The sequence below is a fragment of the Chamaea fasciata genome, unplaced genomic scaffold, assembly GCF_029207755.1.
Source record: "Chamaea fasciata isolate MVZ Bird 193981 ecotype frontalis unplaced genomic scaffold, bChaFas1.0.hap1 SCAF_5, whole genome shotgun sequence".
NCBI lineage: Eukaryota > Metazoa > Chordata > Aves > Passeriformes > Sylviidae > Chamaea > Chamaea fasciata.
The window spans coordinates 34,217,074-34,242,540 of record NW_027094090.1 but is presented as its reverse complement, the minus strand read 5'-3'; the positions used below and the strand labels follow the sequence as shown (position 1 = coordinate 34,242,540).

At 40.1% G+C, this 25,467-nt stretch overlaps 1 protein-coding gene across 3 annotated transcripts in view; it reads left to right on the top strand.

The window, feature by feature from the left end:
• The window catches only part of GRIP1 (glutamate receptor interacting protein 1), a 228,686-nt gene that overhangs the window by 15,278 nt on the left and 187,941 nt on the right, over positions 1–25,467 (top strand). The window lies entirely within an intron of this gene.

The window sequence follows — 25,467 nt, the reverse complement described above, 5'->3', positions numbered from 1 at the left end:
TATTTCTACAAAAACTAATCTGACTGGCCCACATACACCCTCAAGGCGAGACTGATGAATGTTTTAAATGAAATACCACGTCTAGAGCATTGGTGTGTCAGACAGGAACAGTATTCAGTAGAGGGCCAGAAATTCCTTCCGATGTCTCAGCCACCTCCTCTGTTTGCCTATTAAGGGGCTGTGTGGGACCTGCTGGGTTTTTTCTGGCTTTACTCCCTGCTGGAAGCCCAGATTGGCAGAGTGCTGGCGTTAAGCTGAGCTGTCACTGTTCAGGTTGCTTGGGCTTGTGGGGCTTCCTGGCATTGCTTATCAAGTGTGGGCTGAAGGCTGCATCCCAGCCCCGGTTGTCCCTTGTCACCTCTCCTGAAAGTCCTCTTTGTAGGTGGGCACCACTGATGCAGCAGCTACTGGTTTTAGCTTTTTTTGGGCCAAATCAGGTCCCACATGTACTCACCTAACTGGTACTGTTCCTGCGAAGTGTTTATAGTATTTATAGGAAAAATAAAGTCTTTCTGAAAACAGTGAGAGAGAAAACAAAAAAAAATTAGTTAATTCTTCTTGTCAGTAAGATGTATTTACTCTTTGCTTGCAGTCGTAAAATGCTCGTAGCAATGAGTTTTTGCTTGTCTAATTAATACTGGCTAGATATTGACTGTGTGTATGAAATTTTTTTTCAGACACCTATTGAATTAAGGGAAACAAAAATACTTCACAATTATAAAACTTTCACCTTGGATGTATTTGGTTTTGATGTACAACTTTTTCCTGTACTGATTGTCTAGCCTGAATATTTTATTATTCCCCTGCATGTATTTGTTCCCAAGGAAAAATTCTGTCTGTGTGAGAAATGCTTATTAATGTATTTATATGTATATAAAATATATAAAATTTGAATTGTCTTTCTGAGCAATCTTCATGCTTTTGACTTTGAAAATGGCTGGGCATACTGAATGAAATTAAGTGTAGGTTCAGTGACTGCGAAGATACTATTTTTGAAAATTGAATGTCAGGCTATTTAGGGAATACCAAAAGTATGTAAATCTGTTGAGCAGGGGTGTGGGGAAACCAGACTGGGGGTATATGGATTAAGTGAAGTGTGTTTAGATGTCTAAAATAATTGTTTCCAAGCAACTAATGCCAACTGTTGAGAGTAAAGTTAATTTGCTAATGGGAATATTGGACCCTTTGAAATGTCATTTCAAGCACCAAGTTCATTTTAGAGATTTAATAATTAATCAAAGTGACTGTATTAAATGTCAGTGAATATATCCATGTGTTGCTGTCATACCTCTCTCTCAACATGAGTTTCCAGGCTCTTAATGATTAACACAGTGGGATCTGTAATGTAGTAGTAATGCTGCTGCTCTGGAAGGCACGGTACCTCTTGAACATTCTTACAGCAAATTCTTCACCTTGGACTTTGTTACAAGCAGTGGATATAAGGAATGCTTTTGATGGATTAACCCGCACCCACATCTTGCTTAGAGGTTGCTTTTCTTCTTTTCAGAATTGAGACCAAAGATACTGGGAAGGCTCTTTAACTCCCACTGTCACTCCCCCATGGCTTTCCTGTGCCGCTCTACTGAAATAGCAGATGTTGCAAAGATTGATGCTAGGGTTGCAGAGAGGTGCGTTTAGCACAGGGATACTGGCTCCTAGAATTTGCTGGTTTGTGTGTATTTCTTGTGTCTGGTTGCACATTTACCTATTCATGTGGTCATTGTGGTCATTCAAGGTGTGCTTGTCCTGTGAAGGAGGATTAAAATGATAGAATGTCTCATTTTACAAACCCATGCAAGTGTGTGTGGATCGTTCAAGGCATCAGACATAGTAATGCAAGAAATTTGCAATAGCAAATAGGTGGTAAAAATAAACTGAAATTGCAACGTGTATCATGTTTTTCCATTACTGTAGTCATGAAAAAGCGTCAGATTTTTTGCACTAGCAGAGATCTCTCTGCGGTTGTGTGCTGTTGTTGGTAGTCCTGTAATACAGTGGATTACTCTGTGTGTGGCTGTATATATGCACACACTTGACATAGTTCGAGAAAAGCCTTCCAGCCTTCTGGGAAGAAAGAAATCAGTCCCTAAAAATCCACTTACATTCACAACAGCGTACTGTCTAGAGTGGCTTGCAGTGCTCTCTAGAGCAGCGTTGAATCACTGCACACTTACTCCAGCTTCTTCGTAATAATCTTATTTTTGAGGGAGGCACATGCTTGATGATGCATTATGATAAAGAAGTCATGTTAGTAGTGAATACTTGTGTAATGTAGTTGCCGTGTAGTCATGGGGTAGATAGGTCAGAAAGGACTCTGGAACATAAGGTTTGGTTGGGGGCTTTTCAAAAGCTTGTGGCTCAAGCTGGTGCTTGAGGGAAAGCGCTCTGGGCAGCAGGTATGCAGTGTTGAGAGGATTCAGGTCGTGATGGTCTGAAGAGGGCTACTAGAGCTTCCAGTCAGTAGACAGCATTGGTTCCTTGAGGACTCGAGTCACTCAAGGTGAGCTGCCAGGCTGTATTCTTTCGTTATTTCCCATAGCTTCTCTTGTGAGAGATGACAGTAGAATTGCACAGCTTAAAAAGTCTTGGGGGGAAAAAAGGAGAGGCTGTACTTCTAAATGATCAAAGTTATCAAAAGTCCAGCGTCAAAAAAGACAATAGCCTTGAAAAGGCATATTATAAGGTAGTAGGATTTGTGGGGACTATGATTATTTCAGAGCTACATTTTTATCTCGCAGAATCTGTATGGTTCTTTAGAAACACCATTGCCCATAACCTTATATTAGTAGTGTACAAAAATATTTGCAACATGAACATTGAGGGAAACATGGCCTGAATAAGAGGCCTTTGAAGTAAGTAAGCAATATGGCACTTGCTTCTGCAAGGATCATAGTTAATACAGGTAATCAACATACTAAAGTAATTAAAGAATTCCTTTTTCTGTACAGCTGCCTGCATCCTGTCACACCATGAATAAAACTCACACCATGAGTTTTATTCACAATTGTTTTCTCAGAGCTTCAAAAAGTTGCTAATTAAAACTAATGAAGTTAGAGATTACCTTGTATTTTTTATTAGATGTAATTCAAATACAGAGATGTTTTTTGTTCTGGCTGTAACACTGAGCTCCCACTGCTTCCCCCTTCTGGGGGAGCTGGTGACTGCTCTTCCATTCAATATGTGCTCCTCACCTGCTGGTGGATGTGTATAGCCCACAGCTGGCCTGCTGCTGGCAAGCCAACGGACTTTGCCCAAGAGGCCCCTGGAGAAGGGAGCAGCTGGGGCAGAGCACCTGGTTGGATGTATACTGACTGATGCTGAGCCATAGGTTCAGTATCACTGAGCTTCTGGAATGCTTGGCAGGACTGCAACAGTAAACCTATCGTGAATGAATGTTTTAGGGCCCAAAAATAAGGAGAAACCAACAACTCTTAAAGCTAAAGAGAAACATGTCCACAGTAAAGTGAAACATTGGGATTTCTATTTGGATGCAATGAAGTAACAGTTCTTTCCCTTGTATTCCCTATGGTCTTTGTGTTTGGCTCTTAGATATGCTGAGTTATAGTGATGGACGCTGTAAACAGGTTCACAGACATCAAAGCTTTTGATGGCAATGAGGAGATCTTGCTAGATGGAATGGGAATTCTCAGTGCTTCTTGAACACTAATTTAAGTAAAATTATCTAATAAAAGAGTAAAAACCCAGGAGTTTGGTGATAGCCTATGTATCTCTAATTAAAAACAAACTCTGGAGAGGTTTATTAAAATGCAAACAATACAGGAGGTGATTGTAATGTCAGTGGGCAAGAATTAATAGAGTGCAGTAGAGGCAGTAGTGTGCTACAAAACTATATTGTTTTATCGCAGACTGTGCTGTCACTGGAGGCTTTGAAAGCGTTTTGTGGCTATGGGAAATGTTTGTCTTCATTTACTAGAAAATGGCTCAATTCTGGATGTAACACTGTACATTTAAAAAGGAAGCAATTAAATGTTGCTATGTGCCTGTTAAAAAAACTAAAATTGAAATTACAGGAAAAATGGATTTTTTTTAAAGCCTTACTCTGCTAGAATTTCCCATAATGCAAGGATGCTCAAAATCTTTTTCTTCTGCTCTGCCAAAATTTGGCAATAACATCCATGTTTCTAAACATTTTCATGGTAGTACAAGATTGTCAGAGTAGTAAAATAGGGATTAAAATACTGAAGATCATTGTTTTCTTCTTCTATTTTCCTTCATAACAGTTACTTACTATAGTTTTCTTTTATAACCACTTCCTTTGTTGTCATTGTTTTTTTATCAACCTTTGCTACAAAATTAGAGAGAATTCAAAATACGGTGACATACAAAGGAAATTCCATCCACTACAGCAGATAGAGCAGAGCAGGGTGATCATGGGTCTGTTTGCTCTCATTCACGCAGCTGTACCCTGGGTTTCCCCTGAAGTCTGACCCTTTCTTGTTAGTTTTCCTTCTTACCTATATAATTGTATAAATTGCATATATCTCAATATTATCAGCACATATGTATGTAAAATAGGTAAGAAATATAAATACATCATAAGGCAGCCTGTCCCCTTCCTCCTCCCTGCGAGGAGAGGACGCAGGCAGAGCTGAGGCAGCGCCAACTGCGTGCCCAGGCCCCGAGAAGCACAGCCGTGCCTTCCACTGGAGCGTGAAGCATCGCCAAGGCATCGCTTGAGCCTTGACTGCCAGGCGTGACAGGAGTTTTGCCCTGAGAACATGTCAGAGGGCCTTGAAAGACTCTTATGTCAGGGAATCCTCTGGGATTAATTTCATTTCCTCGGAGCGATTTTCCTTTCAGTCACCTTCGTCCCTGCTTCCCAAATTTCAGATACAGGAACTGAGAGGGGAGATGAGTCACCAGAGCTGATTAAGCTACAGGAGAGCATCGTATTAACTGGTGCTCTAGAAAGAGCTTCCTCCCCACAGCACATGGGAGCTGCCCCAGCTCCATGGGGTCGTGTTCTGCATTTGCCAGGTCAAACTGTGGAGAAAACGTATAAACCAAAGTAAATTCCCATCCCACTCGCCTTCTCTGCTGCGTGTAAGAAACCGACAGACACCCTTTTTGTCCTCATCTCCTTGAAGATCTTCCTGAATGTTTACCTGATTTCATTCTAGCCCTTCTGAATAGCAGTTTTAGAAATGGTCCAAATGTGAAAGAGGCTTCCAGAAATGGTTGTTCCCTTGTGCTGTCTGTTTCTGGGAAAATAGCTGCTGCCCAAAATTACTTTTATGGAGGAGGAATCTGTGCCTGTCCCCCCAAGTAAGCAGAGTGGATGGGTGTATCTGTACATACAATGTAGGTATGTAAATATGAAACTAACTTTCAGATCTCTGGACAGCTAAAATTGTTTTTCAAGTACTCCTCATAAAGATTAGAAACTGTGTTTTTGTCTTTGCTCTCAACATTTTACCTCGGTTGTCTATCCCAGAGCTGGGCTCATAGCAGTCAGTGAGTTGCTCTTCTGGTTGTAGAGAGAAGTCTGTTTTGGAGAACCAATTCTTGATAAAATACACATGCCTTTAATAATGAAGGTAGGAATAGTAGCACTGAAGTTGTGTGATTGCTTGTAAAATGGACATGCAGATAGTGGAGACTAATACAGATAAATTCCTCCGTGGCTACAGCCAGAAGATTACTTTTTTGTTTTATTTTCCCCACACTGTAGTCTTTGGATGCCACAGCTGCTAACACCCTTATTTGCATATGCTTCCAAGAACTGAATTCCCTCGTGAGCATCCTTCTTCCTCTCAGTTTTGTTGTACTTGACCTACTTTTAGGTGTGTTTCCCATCTTTAACAAACACCCTCCTTAACTGTCAACTTGTGAGGTACAGCTGTATTACCATGACCACCCTTGAAGACAGTGCATAGCTGAGTGTTAGAGAAACTACATCCCAGTAGTTCTTTCGGACTGCAAAGTACTCGCTAATGAGTTGCAGTTGTTTCCTTTAGGCTGGTTTTAGCAGCAGCACCCACACAGGAGATCACTATAGTTATCTTCAGGTAGAGGAACAGTCCCTAAGCTGTGCACTCAGCTCTGCTAACATTGAAGATGAGTCTGTAAGGGGAAAAGGTGAGAAAATTATCAGCTGGAATTGTGGTAACTTTTATTTTTGGGAAGTATTATAAGCCATTGTTTTGACAGGGTGTAATGAGAAAAATTGAAATAACTGTGTACTCCAAATCAAAAGAAATCTTGACATTTTGAATTGACACTGAGAATCAGAACAATTGGTATTGTGATACACAAATGTCAGAGGATTTTCTAAATACATTTTTGAAATAAACTTACTCTGCATGTAGCTCCCAGTGTGGCTTCAGGCCTGGAAATGGGGCTGGATCCTTTGTCTAGTTGAATCTTGCACGGTTAGCATAGGTGAGCTTCTTAAACGGAGCACTCATCTGGCCTGTTGAAATGACCTTCATACTCTATATGTGGGACCAAGCTGTTTGATCCATGAAATACTTGGTTAGCCAAATGGTGGACTGGTGTGTGCTTGAAATCAGAAGATTTTGGAATAGAAGATTCCCAAATGAGAGTCTAATAGATGCTGTGTGTTCCAGGATGCAGTCTGTGAGCATGTGCTTTCCCTGTCATCTTCCTGTGTGATGCTCAGAAATACAGTGCCAGTAATAAGCCTGCTATTGTTGAGAAAAACTCCTGCAGATTTGCTGTCCATGCACATTAAATTCAAAGACAAAGCTTTTGCAACCCAGTGGAATTTGAGCTCTTAAATTATTCTACTGAAGAAAAATTCCTTAAGGTATCCTAGAAGTCTTAGCTAAATCCAAGCATAAAGGAAGATAAGATTATGTGTAAACTTTAGGAGATAGCTGGTGTGATTTGGCATTTAAGGTGTTTGTCAGAGAGGCATGAAATTATTATTGTGACTGAGAGAGCTGAGGTATGAAAGGATGTAAGCTTTTATCCAGTTGCAGCAGGTCCACTTTTAGTCAAAATACTCATTTGCCTGCGTTCAGAACCGTGCCTGCAAAGATGGAGCGCTGTGGACTTCTGCTCTGGCAACATCCTGCATATATGCTCTTTCTAGTTGTTGGACACGGTGGAGGATGGATTATACTGGAGAAATACGTGTAGCCAGTCAGCGAATGATGGGAGTTACGGCAAATTACACTGAAATCTGCAATGTTTCAAGTGTCATATCTGGAAGCGTGATCAATTTCTATCTTCCCTAACAGTAAAGAGGGTCAGAGTGTTTTGAATATTTTTGGTGGGAAAGGGCCCAGACTTGTTTGTGTCGCTGTCCAAAAGCCTTCTTCAGGAAAGCAGAATGTCTGTATATTGTATTATCTGCCTTATTCTTTTGGGACATTTGGGCCAAAAGCTGCTAGTGGAGAGAGGCCCTTGTTAGGACTCTGCCAGGCATCTCGGTGGCTCACCTTTTCAAGAATACTGCACCAAGAACATGGCGTGGAAGTAGGTTAAGCTAGAGAAGCCAGTATCAGAAATGAGATTGCCCCCTAACACAGAAATGGTCTGTTCAAAATGTAGAGCAAATCAATCTTTTTTCCTCATTCCATCAAGAGCAAATGTCCGTAGACAGTGTCCTATTGTAGTGTATTGCCCATAAGAGCTAAACACATCACTTCAAAGGGTAAGGTTATTAAATATTGAAAACTGAGGCTGGTGGAGAAATAGAAGTATGATTTTGTATGTAGGAGGCCATTTGTAACATATTGTTGCTCAAAGATGAGTGGAAACAGGTAATATCCTCCTTCGTGTTAAGAATTGTCTTATTTGTGACGCAAATTAAAATCTGCTCTACTGACTTTCACATAAGGAGGAACAGGAAATAATTAGAACACCTGTTGGTTCAGGTACTAGAACTACTTTGAATTCCCCAGCTGTTATTTCCAGGTAACGCTGGGTTGTTTTCTTTCCTGAGAAGGAAGGAAAGCTACGCCTGCCTTTGTTTAAACTTAACCTTTTTCTCACCTAGTGCTGAAGAGCTCTTGCAGCCCATTATAGGTATTAGATATGATTTGATTATGTATACTGAAGATTTACCAGCATCACAAGGGTTCTTAAGAATTGCTCATTCAGTAAGCACTCCAGATTAAACACTTTTGGGATTAATTTATCTCAAGAGAAACTGCTTAGGCAGTTACAAATTATGATATTTTGGGAAGAGTAGGAGGGGGCTGCTCAGCTTTCACATGAGAGAGCAGCAGGGATGCCTGGATCAGACAACTGAAAGCTTATGGGTGAGGGAAAGTGCAGAGACCAGTGTAGGTGACATTGTGATGTATGTTTGCTACAGACTGCCCCGTCAGGAAGAAGCAGTGCATGATGCCTTCCAACAACTGGAATAAGCCTTGCATTTGCAGGAGGCTGGTCCTGGGCCTCAGGGGGACTTTAGCCACCTTGATATCTATTGGAAGAATAACACAGCAGTGCACAAGTAATCTGGAAGGTTTGTGGAGTGGAGTGCACTGATGATAATAACTTCTTAACACATGCAATCAATAAGATGATGACTGGAGGTGCTTTCCTTGACCTCACACTTAGCAGTGAGAAAGAACTGGGCAGGCATGTGAAGGTTGGGCAGTCTGGGCTGCAGTTTCCATAGTAAGGAAGAATTCAAGATCCTGCAAGGAAGGAACAAGACAAGTAGCAGGGTCACAACCCTGGACCCCAGGAGAGCAGGCTTCTGTGATAGGAGGTCTGCAAGGAGCTCGTGAGGAGGATCCAGGGAGGCACAGGCTGGTTAACTTCAGATGAGTCTGTGGGAATGTGATGGAGCAAACAATCCTGGAAAGCATTTCCAAGCATCTTATGGGCAAAAAGGTGATTTGGAGCAGTCTGCATGAGTTTAAGAAGGCGAAATCATTCCTGACCAACCTTGATAGTTTTCTACCATGAGATGATAGCTGAATGGATGAGCAGAGAGCAGTGGATGTTCCTTATCTTGACTTCTGACATTGTCCTCTGTATCATCCTCACAAACTATTGAAGTATGGACTAGATAAGTGGTCTGTGAGCTGGACTAAAAAATGACTGAACTGTGGGGCTTAGGGGATTTTAATTGGCACCACCAAGTCCAGCTGGAGGTCAGCTATAGGTGGCATACCCCACTGTCTGATACTGAGACCAGCACTGTTTAACATCTTTAATGACCTGGATGATGGGCCAGAGTATACCCTCAGCATGTTTGCTGGTGACACAATACTGGGAGGAGTGGTGGATACAGCACCAAGTTGTGTGCAATTCAGAGAGACCTTGACAGGCTGGAGAAATGGGCAAACAAGGAATCTCATGAAGTTCAGCAGAGGGAAATGCAAAGTCCTGCACATGGGGAAGAGTAACCCCATGTACTGTTCTGGGGGTCTGACCTGCTGGAAAGCAGCTTGGTAGAAAAGTGCCTGTGTGTGCTGATGGACACCAAGCTGAGCAGGAGACAGCAATGTGCCCCAGTGGCCAAGAAGGCCAACAGCCTCCTGGGCTGCATCAGGCACAGCCCTGCCAGCCGGGAGAGGGGGGTGATCCTTCCCCTCTGCCCATCCTGGTGAGACACACCTGGAGAGCTGGATCCAGTCCCGGGCACCCCAGTGTGAGGGAGACATGGACAGACTGGAGCAGGTCCAGGGAAGGGCCATGAAGGTGATTTTGGGCTTGAAGCACCTGAGATTGTGGGGGGAAAGGTAAGAGCTGAGGCTGTTCCACCTGGAGAAGAGAAAGCTCGGGGGGTCTTATCAAAGCATGTGATGAGAGTGAGTAAAGAGGATGGCTCTTCTCAGTGGTGCCGTTAGGCACCAATGGTGACAGGGCAAAGGTCAACAGGAACAAATAGGAGAAATTCCAGCTGAAAATAAGAAAAAGGTCTCACGTGTGTAAAACGAGAGTTTTCCACAGTAAAATATTAACAAATACACCGTAAGCAGACACCTTAGCAGTATTGTATGTACTGCTCTGCCTGTAACAATTTACAGAGTACCTTGTCAAGGACAAGGAAGTTATTAATCATTGTAAGTAGCAAATTGATCTTGGTTTTACAGACCAACTGAAAATAAATGTTCAGCAGAAAATGAGTTGATTCTTTTTCATTTTGCTGTTGTGCCAATTTCTACTAAGAACGCTGTCATGATTTTAGCAGTTTGTCAAAAAAGGCATGATTACATCCTAAGTACTGTTGGGAAGAATTTAAAATTCAGCACTCTTGTAAGGGAAGTAAATGAAAGTATCTTGTGCCTCTGTGTGTTGCTGGCAAAAAAAGACATAGTAACATTCATCCAGAAGTGCTATTTTTAGTCTGCCTGTCTAATAAGCTTTACATATGTACTTGCTACCCTAATTATTACTCAGCTTTTATTTGTGGTGATTATTCTTGTTTGATACCATCCTTTCTATTAAATAACATATATGTACTTTAGAATTAGAGTGCTATAGTAATACAGATGGGAAGGTTGTAATCTTTATGGGACAGAGAAAATAATTCATAGGTCATGTGCAGTAAAATGTAAAGAGGAAAGATTAATGTGCCTCCATACCTACAGACTACTAAAATGATTGTAGTGATTTCTAATAGGAGATGTAAAGGAAAAAAGCAATTCTCTAGACCGTGTCATAAATGGTGTGTCTTCTAGCATCTTGACTACTTAATGCAAACTCTTAGTGTGTTATTTCAGTAATAAAGTCTTGTCTCATCCAGCTGACAGACAGGATGCAGATAAAAAATTTCTGGGTAAATTGTAATATCAGTCAAAGTTAATGTTTCTTGATTCTTTATATATCATATTAGGTCTTGTCTTCTTGATGGAATATTTTTAATTACATGCCTTTAGTAAAATTGCTTAGAAGCTCTCTGGTGCTTGTCTTCAGTTATATCTTCAGGATATGAACTTGAGTTAAAAAAGAACAGTAAAATAAATTATTAGTTCAAGAAGTTTGCGATTGTGGTACGTGATCTTGTATTCTGTCTTTGGAAGGTAGATGAAGTAATGATTATAAAAATGGCAGGGAATGCAATCAGAGAAATACAACCAAAGTATGATTTTATATGCCAGACTCTCATTGGGTGAGATTGGCAGGACATGACTGGTGTGTATTTATTGAATGTGACTGCTCTGTGTTTGACTCTTACTGTAACATCAGTGGTTAGAGCATGCAGAAATGCAAATCTTAAGAGGTAAGAGAGGGACATGAAAAGTGTGTGGCACATTGTTAGTAAATGCTTCAGAAACGGGAAACTGAGTGTTTATCACAATTTATAACCAGTTTCTGTGTTTTGACTAAGAAAAGCCATTTTCTGAAACAAGAAAAAAGCTTTCATTGCACATCTGCACCTTCATCGTGGCACAATGGGTAGTTAGAGCTGTAAGCAGCAAGCCATCTGATGGTGCTAGCATTTGTCTTCCTAGGGAGTGCAAGCACCTGCTTCTGTACTTTATAATTTCTGTCACTTGAATAGAAAAGGAAGATTTACCAAGTTTTAAGGGAAAAAGTGGAGAACAAACCCTTTGGTGTTCTGGGAGAATAATGTGTGCTTAGCAGCTGGCAGTGTCATTTTTGATTTGTATGTAATTATTATTCAGTTTTTGGTAGTGCTTACATTTTTTGCTCCTGATGAGAAGATTCGTTTGTACGCATCATTATTATCTCTTCTGACATATGCCTTAGTGACATTAATCCGTGTTTTATTTTCTGCAGTGGTAATAGTGGGGTTGTCTTTCTCTAGCTTTATTATGTTGTCGGGCTTTTCCTCATAATACAAAGGAAAAGTATAGCATGGGGATCCAGGGAGAACACTGAGTGCGGGGGAAGCAGCTCCTCTCATCTTGTTTCTTCCTTGCCAGGCTGTGATGTGCTTGCCTCATTGGTGGGCAGGCAGGCAAAATCACTCCTGTTTCAAGTAGTGCAATTGGAAGATACTAAATTAAATGTCTCTAGAAAGGCTGCAGCCATAGAAGCTTTATATTCTTGACAGGAACATTTAAATCCCTTTTGCAGTTTATTCTGGACATGTGAAAGATTGTTGGGGGCAGTTAGAGATTTACTCACTTTTAGCTGGACTGAAATAGCCTCATTACTTTCAAAATGCGAGCTGATAAAATGATTCACTCATTTGAAATCATTCAAATGGTGTTTTTCCAGAGCCTCTGATACTCTTTGCTTTATTACGAGATGCTAATGAGTCTTGTCAGACTGCTGAGGAAGCTTCGGGTCCACTGCGCTGTGGCACATCCTGGCTAGTGCAGTGGTGTAGGTGTACTGTTTTCTTCTGTTGTCATCTTATTTTCCTGTTTTTTTTCCCTACACTTATTTTCTTCCTACACTTACACATACATACCTTATGTATTAAGATCTTCGTTCTGTCTCAGAATCTTTTTTGGGATTTTCTGTGGAAACACAAAATTCAACCTTGCACATCTGATTGTACTATTAGTATAACAAGACCCATGATATGAAATGTAAATGGCGGATGGAAGTTTAACCTGGGTGTCTCCACTTCTCTTTCTGCTCATGTTGTTTATCTTCCTCCTGCTTTGATTCAATACTGTGTTTGAGGAAGATACTGAAATATATGCATAGTAGCCATACAAAGTAAGTGTATCAAGATTAAAAAGTGAAAGATTAAAATTAGGAGGTTTGCCTTTATTTCTAGTCTGCCTGGTATCATTCCTTTCTCCTTATTGTCTCCATTGTAATACTTGGAATTTACTCCCCATCATAAAAAGTCTCCATCTTCACATATGACTAACTGAGTTTGTGTTATGGATACTTACTTTGTGAGAAAGAAAAAAAAAATTCTCTCTCTTTATGATGTTGCTGGAAATGTTACCCGTTGCTTACTGAAATTTAAAAAAGGGTATCTCAGAGTCCATGACTCTGAGCCAGCATTGAGGGCAGGGTGTTCCGTGGGTGTGGATAGCTAAAAGTCTGTGGGTAGGGACAAAGTGGTGGTGAATTTGTTCTAGCTTATTCGTGGTCTCAGGTAGTTTTTTTCTCTCTTTTAAGAAAAGAAACCGAGGAATTGGGGTATTCCTTGCTTTATTCATTAGTATATTCACATGGTCTGGCAAGGAGATGATATTGCAGTTAGAATGTGATATATACCTCTTTAGAATGGGATTATATTCTTTTCACTGGAGAACCTGAAAATTTAAATGATGTGTATGTTTTCCCAGAGTTTAAGAGACTCCTGAAAATTCTTGTTTTGATGTACTGCATTTTGTTACTCTCTAGTAAGGTTCCCAAAATCCTGCAGGCATGGCTGTACTGAAAATTCTGTACTGAAAATTAAAGCATAGTCTCATTGTCCTTCAATTTTTTGTAGTGTAAAGTGCAAATGTGAGAAAACTGTTGTGTTTTTTTCCCCTTTTCCCAGACTGGACAAAAGCCTTTTCTTTTATAGGCATTTAATCCGCAAACAAGTAAGTCTAATTACTTGTTCATCCATGTGTTAAACTATGCAGCACTCTTTAATGTCTCCGCAGTTCTGAATTTATGTGGCTGCTTTAAAATAGTGATAAACACCTCTTTATGCTGTGATTGCTTAGGAGTGGAGATGCAGGGTGATACTCATTTTGGCAAAGCCTTGTTGACTTTGGGGTTGTCACACCAGTAGTGGTATCTGTTTATGTTACTGCATAACTTCAATTATTGGTGTCTTTGCTTGACAACATTTATTTGAGTCATTACTACTTTTACTTACCTTTTATTATTAGTGTTTTGCTTTATTGGAACAATAATTGGATATCTTGAAGGCATAAGCAGTTAGTGGACTAGCAATAGTTCCTAAAAATACCTACTTGGTAGTTTTGTAGGGTGTGAGAGAAGATACCATTGCCATTGTATAGAATGGATCCATCAAAACCTTCCCCTGTAAAATAGCCTTGATGGCCACCTGCAGACAAGAACAGTAAGGCTCTGTGCTGCATGAAGAATTGTGTATTATGAGCTACAATGTAGAAAATAATGTTATATCCTCTAAATGAATACACAGCTTTTGGTACTGTTGCTATTTTAAGCAATTGCCTGAAAGATCATTCCATATGTTTTTCATACAAGATTAATAACTCACAGGACCATTCATCTGTGGTTTTTCTATCTTTTGGTAGGAAAACCACTGCTGTTGCCAAAGATCATAGCAGATCGTAGTTATTTGCTGTTGTTCTCGATGTGTACAAGTGTTCTGGTTCTGAACATATTGCCAGAAGTCGGGATTATACTGAGGGTTTTTCCTCCTGAAAGGTGAAATGTATCAGTGCACTGTCATGTAAGTGCAAGTAAAGCAATACATTAGACAGTCATTTTGGATAGCAAATAAGAAACAGGTAAAACAAGTAAAAAATTCTCCCTTTAGGAGAGGGCTTGCAAGAGAAATTTTCAATGGTTGGAAAGAATTTCTGCAAGTTCTTCTGCAAGTGCAGGGAGAGGTCCCATGCAGTTTGTCCACTGCTTTGAGAGTAGCTGGATGACTGTGTTGTGCACTGCTTGGTTGATGTGCTTCCATGTAGGATGGATGCACAGTGCAGTGGTCCTGGACATGCTCAATCTGTCACCTTTGATGTCGATAGGAGGGTATTTGTGTGGGAAAGGCTGGTCACAAATACAGACAGACACTGTTGTCTCTCCCGTTTCTGGTATGTGTTAGAGGAACATGTAGCTTCGAGCAAGACAAGGGACCTGCAATGATAAGCCCTGTGCATGTAATTAAAAGAGAATTCCTGCCCTAGGGAGATCCTTAATATAGCCTGTGGCACAGATGGATAAAAAACAAAAGGAGGATGACAAAGAATCACTGTTGCACTGTTCTGATGGAGCTGTATGGTCTGAAGTTTTCAGCTGTACTTGTACAGTTCATGGATGACTGGTTTTGTGGTGAGGCCTGAATTTCCAGCTATCACTGCATGCTTTCATGAGGATACATCTTGTAGAACTGCTGTTGAAGGCTGCCTGTGACCTTATCTATAATTAATTATAATTATACCAACTATTATTCTTTATAAAATCTTCAATTTTTTTTAGAAAAACTGATAAGCAAATTCTTATAAAGCCACTCAGGCAGCCTGAGATTTCCACAGCTGAGAGATCTGCAGTTAGACAGCAGTCTGTCTGATGCCATTTATGACCCAACTCTTGGTAATGGTAGTAGGAAATATGACCCTTTTTAATAAATATTTTATCCAAAGCAGTGTTTCTCCTTGCTGTAAAATCTGGTGCTCAGCTTTCCAGCCTACTCCAGTGATAACTGATCTTTGAAATTCAGGTCACTTGGGCTTTGGCAATTAGATTTAACTGTAACTTTAGTCACCCAAAACAACCCGGACAGTACTTCTTCATCCACTTTTGAAGAATAAAATTATTTTGATGTGAACTGATAAAAAAGTTAAACCTTTCCTTGGCACAGTATTCCCCTGTGCCCTATTTCTTCTGTTGTTTAAAATGAATAGGCTGTCTCTGCCCCTCTGTCCTTGCTGACTAAGTTGTTGGCTCTACTGCACCTCTTACGTCTTGCTTCTGCTGAAGGGCACATTTCCCCCAGCTTTTCTTGGAAGAGAATAAAGGGATTGTTGCTGATAAGCTAAATTTTTATGTGGTTGATGATACCTTCATATGCACAAGCCTTCAGCTGTGCAAGCTGTAAATGACCAGGGTTCGTCTGTGGACTCAACCTGGTGCACAAGGCAATATCAAGCCATGGTACTACAAAGGTAGAATTTGACAAAGCCAAAGACAGTTAGGATGAGCAGTGGAATGGGAAGTAATCCAGCAGGTTTTTGAAACATCCAGTATTGCCTAACTGGGTAGGTTCCTTGTTTGAGGATCCAGGTTTAGAGGGATAGGGGGTGTGCAAAATTTGGGGTGACAGGAAAGCTCCTTCAAGATGAGTGTTCCGAGCTCTGGGCAGAGAGCTGTTTGGCCTTGGTTGGGTTTGCACTATGCAGAAAGCTGAAGAGCTTTGAAGATGAGTATGGCAGCAGTTTCCCTGCTGGGACACTGTGCCCAAATGAGGAGATACAGCCCAGGGTGATGGGCAGTACTGCTGGAGCAGAGGTTTGCAGTGTGGTTTGACTGCTGTATCAGGGCATGGAGGTATGTGGCTGTCAAGGCTTCCATCTGTGTTTGAATTGAAGTTCACCATCATCCTTCAGCAGTCTGGGTAGGAGAAATACCTCCTCTTAGGAGGCACCATGTCTGTAGGGTGCTGGACCATTGCCTAAGAAACAGTATGGAAGGGCAGGGAAGGGAGCATGAACTGTGGAAGAATTTAAGGTGTGTTTGGAAGACTGGAGCTTGTGTCCATAAGAATAGCCATAATGTCTTACTGTCCTGTCTCCACCTGTGAGCAGCTGCCTATGGAGTAGCCAAAAACAGTGTGCAAACATAGACAATACTCCTTTCATGGCCTCAATTATTTTTTCTGGTTTTGGAACTTTGAAGAAGTGGCTTTGTAGTTAATAACGATCAACATACCTTTGGTTTATGTTGTCATCCATTTTCCTCTTGAAAAACATTAAACAACAACAGCATCTTTTGGCAGTGAGTTCCCCAGGTGTTCTTGGCTGCTGTCTGGGGTTAAACCACGACCAAGAGCAATCACAGAGGTCTGTTGTGCATAAAGCAAAGTTAAGCATGGCTTTAACACAAAGCTTATTTTTCGGAAGCAGTTGTAAAAAGCCCACAGTGATAAGGCATTTTTTTCTGGTTGGTTTTTTTTTTTTGCATAGTAGAAAGTAATTTAATCTAAGCAACTGAAAATAATTTTCGGCTTAGCGACATGTTGAGACAAATGATAAAGTATTTAAAAGCCTCATTTTACTGAAGAATAACTGTCCTTAACAAATAAATTAATTTTAAAAAGCTTTCAGAGAGGCACAAAAGAAATTTAGCTTACAAAATTGACAATAATTTGGAATTTTTGGTTATATACAGCTTTGCACTGATGGTTTCACTGAAGCTTCAAAAACACAATGAAGATTTGGTAATATTGAACACATTGGCAGGTTTGGTTTTATCACTGTTCCTTTCCTAGTCTACTGTTTGAAATATGAATTATACTTTACTGTCTCTATTTTTTGTTGGTTTTCATATTCAATGTGATATAAATGTCAAGATGTCATAGTTCATTTCAAGTTTGGATGTTTCAGAATTCTTAGAATAATGTTTACGTTATTTTTTTCTCCAAGAAAAAAAAGTAACATGCTTCATTTTGTTATGTAGACACTAAATTCAGACTTAAAATAACTTAATTTGTTTCTATAATCACATCAAGTGTTGTGCTCATTGCATTAAGCCTGTGCATGGCCTTGCAGCTTATTTTTCGTTGTTTGGTATTTCACTGTGTTAGGATGCATTTGTAATTATTTTTACAGTTGACTTAATTAATTATTCAATACATAGTCATTTCCATTTGAATGAATTCCCTTGGTCTGGATCGCCCAACAGCCCTTGGCTTAGGCGTTCTAGTTCTTGACTGATGTTGCATGGAAAAGTTGTCATGGGACATTGCTGTGTCCAGAGAATAGCTTACATTCAAGTCTGGCTTGACAAGCAAAAGTATTTGGAAATGGCTCTGTTTTGGAAAATAACTTTAAAAAATAAATAGAAAATCTAGCATGTTTTACCCTGCACGTTTCTTCAGTTTCCACTATATTCCGAGTTCATAGTTTTCCTTGGTCCTTCAGTCAACACAAGCTTTTCCAGACCCTTACTTTGGCATTGCTTGTGCTTGCCAATTAGAAGATTTTGTTGTATTGGTTTTAGTAATAGCAAAAAATCTTTACTACCAGGACAAAAGTTTGGCATACATTTTGTGATGACTTCTTTATCTCTGTAGCTGGTGAATCCTTTCCTCACGTTGATTCAGCTCAAGCTAAATCTTTCCTAAACCCCGAATTTTCATCTTTTGTCCCTTCTTTTCATTTTAAAGAGTTTTAGTTTGTAAACAGTTATTGCTTCAGTGCCAATGGCTTAAGTGTAGACTAGGTATTGCATACATTTTTATATGTAAGACTATCCTGTATCGTTAATACGATTGTATCTTTGTCTAGTGTAATAATTCACCAAATATTGATTTCTGTCATTGCTGTATGCTGCCCTGTCCCTCTTCCTCCCTCACTCCCTTAAGTGGACTCTTATACAGATAGTGGTGGGTGGGGGGTTTTTTTTTGGTTTTTTTTTTTTTTGTTTTGTTTTTTTTTGGTTTTTTTTTTTGGTTTTTGGTTTTTTTTAAATTCCTATATCTAATATTGTTTACAAAACATTTAATTCAAGTTTGTGGGTTTCATAATTTTGAGACTTAAAATTTCTATAAAATTTTCCCCAACTGCACTTACTGAACTTCTATACTTGGAGACTTTACCTAGATTTATGATAATGCATATTCCTAATTTTGATCTTTTTTCACAGTTGTCAAAAAAAGATAAATGTTTCTTCTTTACTCTTCATGTAACATGGGTTTTTTCACAGAATCACAGAATGGGCAGGGTTGGAGGGGACACTGTGGGTCATGTGGTCCAATCTCCCTGCTGAAGCAGGGTCATCCCAGAGCACATTGCACAGGACTGCATCCATACACTTATTGAATATCTCCAGTGAGGAAGACTCCACAACCTCTCTGGGCAATCTGTTCCAGTGCGTGGCCACTGCACAGTGAAGAATTTCTTCCATATGCTCAGGTGGAACTTCCTGTGCATCAGTTTCTGCCCCTTGCCTCTTGTGCTTTTGCTGGATATCACGAAGAAGAACATGGCTTCCTCCTCTTGATACCTTCCCTTCAGATACTGATAGACATCGATGAGGTCCCCTCTCAGTTGTCTCTTTTTGAGGCTGAACAGTCCCAGCTCCCTCTTGCAGTCCCTTGTTATGTACTTGCTTTATTCAAAATGTGCCCTGTTTTCCAGATACCCTGATTGCCACGTTGATGAAATGCTTAAATTTATTTTTTTTAATATCGTGTCAGTCCATTCAAAAAATACAACTTTGTTGGGTTTTATTTCTCTACCAAATTGGAGAAATAACTAGGCATATTATTGTGCTTTTCAACCCTAAAAGTTAAGGTTTTCATTGCAGACGCTGTTGGAGATCTTCTGTATCTCTGAGTTTACAGAGGAATTAATCAGTTCCTTTTTCAAACCATCTGGTTGGGGTTTTTTTTTTCATTATAACTGCAAATTTCTAAATGTAGCTTCAGTTTTTCAGAGTAAAAAATATGATCATTGTAAATAAAGCTTTAATTGAGTTTTCATCTCCTTTTTTTGCAAAAGCAAGCTGGTAAGCCACAGAGAAAAAAAAAGGTAAAAAACGGAGCTTAAAGAAACAGATATTTGGGAAGTTAATTATGCCCAAATGGAGAAGTATGAAAAAATTAAATGCCTTTTGAAGAAGTATTTGCTGTCTAATAAGCACTACACAGTTAAATTCATGAGAAAACATGAGAAGACAATAGGTACACTTCTGTAGAGGTGCAGAAAACTGGAAAAATTTGCAGGTAGGAATGCTTTCTCTCCAGACCTCTGGAGTAGTTTTTTAAGTGCATTTAATATTTGTCTCAACAAATGCTTAAATTATTTACCTATGTCTTATTAAAAAAAAATACAGAAATATGATATAAAACCTCATTCTATTCCAGCTTCTGTGATGTGATGTTTGGTTGTTAGTGAGCTTTCTGACATGTTTGGTGTGGTCAGGCTTGGACTGGAGTTGTTGGATTGGCTCCTTGTCCTTTCTGCCTATCTCTACCCTGCCCAGCACTGTAGGCTTTTTGGGGCTTATACACACATGGCGTGCTACACTCACTGTTTCAGATTATGTTTGGAAACATAATTTGGCTTTTTGACTCTCAGAGTTACCAATCGTCAATGATTTAAAATGGTGTAGGAGTTCAGTTTCATCAGATGTACTCATCCTTTACTTATGGCTTCCCAGAACTGACCATGGTGTGAATCTCTCCTCGTTTCTGAGCTGTGGTTTGGCAGTGTTCAGGGTGCTCTGGAGTGTATGAGTCAGGCTGGGTGTATGCCACCAGAACCTTCTTTCAGCAGTTGGAGAGTGCTGTTGTGGGATTGTGGGAAGGGCCCACCAGAGATGCAGCTGTCTAGTGCGTGTGATTTTTCTAGACATACTATATCATTATGCCTTGGAGCTCTGCCTAAGGGATTTGGAAAGGGTCACACAGCTGCAGAGGATGCAGGAATGAAGCTCAGTTCTGTATCAGATGGAGAATTTTACTCATTTGCCTTTAACATATAGAAGTAACAGTTAAAACAAGCTTCAGGAATAGGAGAGGGAAGGATGAGATAAATATGGGCTAGCTAGTATAGGAATGGTATGTCTTGAGAGAGAGAGGAGAAATGCAGAAAGGATGTAAAAGCTGCATTAATCAGAGACAAGCGTGGGGCAAGCCTCGTGGAGTCAGAATGTGGCCCCCAGAGTCCACAATGGCTGGAGCAGTCAGGGGTATTTGAATTGTACATCAGAAACTCAATATCTTTTGCAGTGGGGGCACTGTATTAGTAAAATCATAGTAAATTAAGACCTAAGAACAACTTGTGTGTGTTGTTAACGACAACCTGTTATTTCACGTTACACCATCCCTAGAGTCACCTGAAAGCTGCTGTGCATCAGATCTGGAGCTGAATGACAACAATAAATACAGGCTGTCTCAGAAGTAGAAATGTATCCAGAGTCCAAGTATTTCAGCAAATATGTGACTGGAGGAGAGATACTATTTGTTCTAAAGCTTTCCAGTAGGATAAGATTTTGTTTATGAAGTGTGGCAATAGTTTCAGTCTGTGTGATGCACTGTGAACCACGCTGGTTATCCACCAAGCTTGCAAGGAAGTAAATAGACTGTGTGCTTTGACTGTCAGCAGTGTGACAGATAGCTGAGGTGTTCTGGGACATTACTCCTAAGAATTATGTTTTCTTGTGGTTTTTTATGTGGTGAAGTTTTTGTTGTTGTTTGGGGGGAGGAGTGTAGTTTGACTAGAAGGGGTTTTTTTATGATTCTTAGTGCTTTAAAATTAAATACTCAACTGTTATGGTTTTTAAGGCAAGCATAGACTTTCAAGTTAGCTCCCCAAAATGACCTCTGACCAGTCTCTTGTGTCATTCTTACAGGGATGCTGTAAGAGTTGTCTTTCTAGTTTCAAGTCCCAGTTCCTAACACTGCCAAGTTTTTAAAATTAATATTAAAATTGAAACATCCCCAAAGAAAAGCAGTGCCAACTTACAGGTCCAGTGTCTGCATTAGTAATTTTTCAGTATGTTATAATGCAGTAGTGTCTAAAGCCATGAATAGGTGGAGGGGTTTAAGGGTGCTACTGAGGTAAGAAGCAGGAGAAACACTTGAAAGACTTGCCTGTCTAAAAGGCTTCAAAAGACTTTTTGGCTTGAGATGCTTCAGTTTTGCTACAGTAACATTTTCTAACCAGGTGAGTCAGGAAATCACAAATCAGATAAAATTGTTAACTTACCCTTTCCCCATCTTACCTTTTCAAAAAAATGGAGAACTGCTCTTGTGCTTGAGGCAAGCTGGGCACAGTGACAGGGCTAGTCACAACTTAGGCAGTGCTTTTCTCCTCCATCATCTTCATATATCGAGAAGGATGGAGGGGAGCAGTTCCTCTTCAATGACAGGGTATTTCCTTGCCATCGATGCTAAAAGGGCTGTTTTGCTTCTGTGTCTTGGTTTTGGTTTCACTATCATGAATTAGAGAGGCACAGGATAGATTTAGGAGACAGGTCTGTGCAGTGTGAGATGGGATGGTTTGAGGGAGGGAAATGAGTTGTGTTTTGGAGGTAAGTGAACTTGATGGAGAGAAGTGGAAATAAAATGAGTAGTACTTGCTGAATTCACAGAGGAGAGGATGTGGCATTAAAAGAAAGGAAATGTGCAGGGGGGAGATAGGACGAAAGTAATAAAGCACCAAAAATGTTTAATTACAAAAACAAAGTTGAATTGGTTGCAGCAGTGTGCTACAATTAAATTTAAGGCCTTGAACAGAGAGAGTACGGGCTAGGAGCTCTAAATTTTATAATTTTTTATTATTGCAGTTTTGTTCAGACAAATAAATTGTTTGACAATAATTAAAAGCTTCTTTTAGGCTGAGGCTTGTGAGGTTTTCACCGCAAAAACATTTGTGGAGTTTGGTTATAAATGCTTGGAAATAGATAATGAAAATGCTGATACAGCGTAGAGTGTGGTAATGAGGGTATGCTTCAAAAACATGAGACGTTTTATTCCATTATGTCTTAGGATCTTAGCGCTGAATAATTATTTCCCATTCATATCAGTTTTGTTCTTCCCTCCTCTTCCTCTTTTTTCTCACTTTTCCTCCCAGTCTGAGAGTACTTAATAAGCACTGCAGAATTCTATTTTGTATGAGCGTCCTCCGGTGCACTTCAGTATAATGGTGAATGTGCTGCAGTTCCCAGGCTAATTGCTCTTGAGCTGGTGTGTAGGTCATCACCTTGTGCTTTTCTTTTTGTCCAAAGAGATGCTAAAGCTCACATTGCTGTGCTGTGGCTTTCCAGTGGCTCTTGCAGGTTTGTTACAAATCAGTGTTGTCTTGCTGCACCTGCAGCACAGCTTTTTGCTCTTTGCCAGGCATAAACAGCAGGTGGTCCCCTCATAGGAATATTTTATGTAAGCGAAGCTTTATCACATATAGCTCTGCTCCTGCTTCATTGCCACTTCAGGCAATAGGCAGCAGCTCCTCCAATCTCTTTAGAAATGCACCTTGGTGAAACAGCTTTCTGCAGCTGCTGAAGAGTTAAAAATTGTTGCTTAGTTCAAATGATAAAGAGCCTTGTATGTGGGCACTAGAATGTGGCTTCATCGGGGCATATGTAATTGAATATACATTTTTTCTTTTATTTCAATCTCTCGTTCTCTCTCACTTGAGAGGAAGCTGCATCTCTCCCTCGTTCAGCAGTCTGAGAATTCATATGTCCCCTGAATGAATGAACTGAAACAATTTGCAATTTCGTATTTCAACTGGCTTTTATGAAAATCAATGGCCAGCAATGTTAGACAGACATTTGGTTTTCTACAACTTGAAATGATTTGCAGAATGAGGTTCACCACAGCAGTGTGATCCTGGCAGCGCAGGGACTGTGTGTACAAGGCTGCTGGATCAGTTCTTCAGTCATGTGCACCAATTTCACACAGCTGTAGCTCCAGTTGCTACATCTTCCTGACTCTCACTAGCATCCACCAAAAAGCAGTGCACATTGGTTTCAGATGATCTTGATGCTGATTTAAAAGCAAAGATAGCACTGTGCTCAGCCTGTGACGTTGCTTCTAAAACATCAGTGTTGTTTCTTTTGTCACCTCCATGCTGAGTTTGTGCATCCAGGGCCCGGATGCAGCCCTTGAGGCCATTCCAGAAGCACACAGACACCCGCAGAAGTGCTTTGTCAGGGATGTGGAGGATGGGCTGATTCAGAACTTAAGGCTGCCCATCCCCTCCTCACTCCCCATGGGAAGGGGTATTGTCATCATTGCTCTTTCACAGAGAGCAATTGCTCCCCTTTTTGACTGGCTGGCTCCAGCCAACTCCATGGGAAAGGTGCATCTCTAAGCCTTCCTACCCCACTGATGTGTCTTTGTGGAATTGCCGCAGAACGTCTTTAGAATAGCCAGATAGAGTGCATCAGCAGCCATGCCCAGCTGTAATGTTGGAGTTTTTGGTTTTTATTTTCAAGAAAACTAGAGGTTTTGGTAAGACACAACCTATCTCCAATGAAAACCTTTTTACTTGAGGAAGAAGGGATACTGGGGCAGGAAGGAGAGAAGTGGAGGGGAGAAGCTAACATGATCAGTGCTCAGGGTTGTCTAGGAAGGAAACCAAAAGTGTGGGAAAGAATGTAGAAGAGGAGACTAAAGGTTTAGGTTGTTTCAAGTCAGGGATTGGAGCTGGAGTTTACTTCAGAGTACTTAGAAATCAGCTAAAAAAATCTTCAAGTCATTAGAGTTCTGAAGAAGCCATGGAAGGAGAGAAATGCACTTTGGAGGACTGGGGAGGGACAGAGATGGATACCTTCTCTAACACAGAAGGAGAAGTTATTGGTAACTATAAAAAACAGGTGTTGCAAAAAGTAGAATCAATTATTAAATAATTTGCAAGTACTTAGCAAGTAGCAAGGGAATACCCAAATGGATTTGTCAAGAACAAATTATGTTGAGCTAGTCCAACTTCCAGTGTTGACAGACGAACTGGCAGAAAGTCTAAGAAAGAAGTATTAGATGTGATCCATTCTGACTTCAGTAAGGCTTTTGACACTATTTCATTTGACATTGTACTATGCAAACCAGGGAAGTAATTTAAATGAGGTATCTCTAAAGTGACTTCTGCAGTGGTTGAAAAACTGCAGTAAAGATTTGGTTTTCAATGACCTGATAGTCCAAGTGGTGAGAATTCATTTTCTCAAGGGCTTTGTCAATGTGCCCTGTTCTCTTCAGCATTTCTTTTATGATTTGTGTAATGAATTTGAAAATACTTAGGAAAATTGTGCATGGTGCTCAGCTGAGAGGGGTTATGAATGTTTTGAAGACAGGACAGAACTCAAAATATTCTGGATAAATTAGGATAAGGGTCTGAAGTGAGATGGTATTCAGTGTTAGCCACAGCTGGGAAGGAAAAATCAAATGTAAAACAGGAAATAAGAAGCTAAGCAGCTGTGCTGCAGAGCAGAATCAGTGTTCATTTTTAGTGGGTGACAAATTAAGCAGCTTAGTGGTGTGATACCATTGCAAAGAGCAAGAGTCTTTCTAAGTTTTGTAAAGACTCTGTGTCCCAAATGAAGCTGTTGTGGATAGTGTCTGCTGTATTTTGGTATAATACTAGGGAAGAGATAGGCAAACTGAATATGGAATGGGAGGGAGGATTGTTTTAGAAAACATGATGTGAGACAGGGGTGAAGAACTAAGACTTTTTTACTTGAATTTAGGAATTCTCTGTTTTTCTGGGCTTATCAATTACCACACATTCTATTACTCTAAGAATAATACAGCATTTTCAGATCCACTGGACTAGATAAAAGAAAAAGCAGGATCATCATTTGAAATTGGTGACTTACTAAGTTGAGCAAAATGAAAAATACTTCAAAGAGGTGTACAATTCATGGAAAAAACTTTAAGGAGCTTTGGGGTTTGACTGTTTTCTTAGCAAAGAGAATTTGAATTCTTAATTCAGCACTGTTACTGCTTATCCCCTTCTGGAATTAATAACACTGCACATAACCTTACTATTTAAACGACCCCTAATTAGGGGTGAGTTTGCCTTCCAGATTCTCCCACAAGTTGATGCCATGCTGCTGTTTCCTCTTCTTGTGAAGGAGACAGTCCAAATCATTGCCTTGCCAGTTATACTTTCTTCAGACACCTACTTCATTCAAACTACTCTTAGATATTTTTTTCCTTCTCATAGGGAAAATGCCAACTCAGATTCCCCAAAATTACCATTTTGCTCA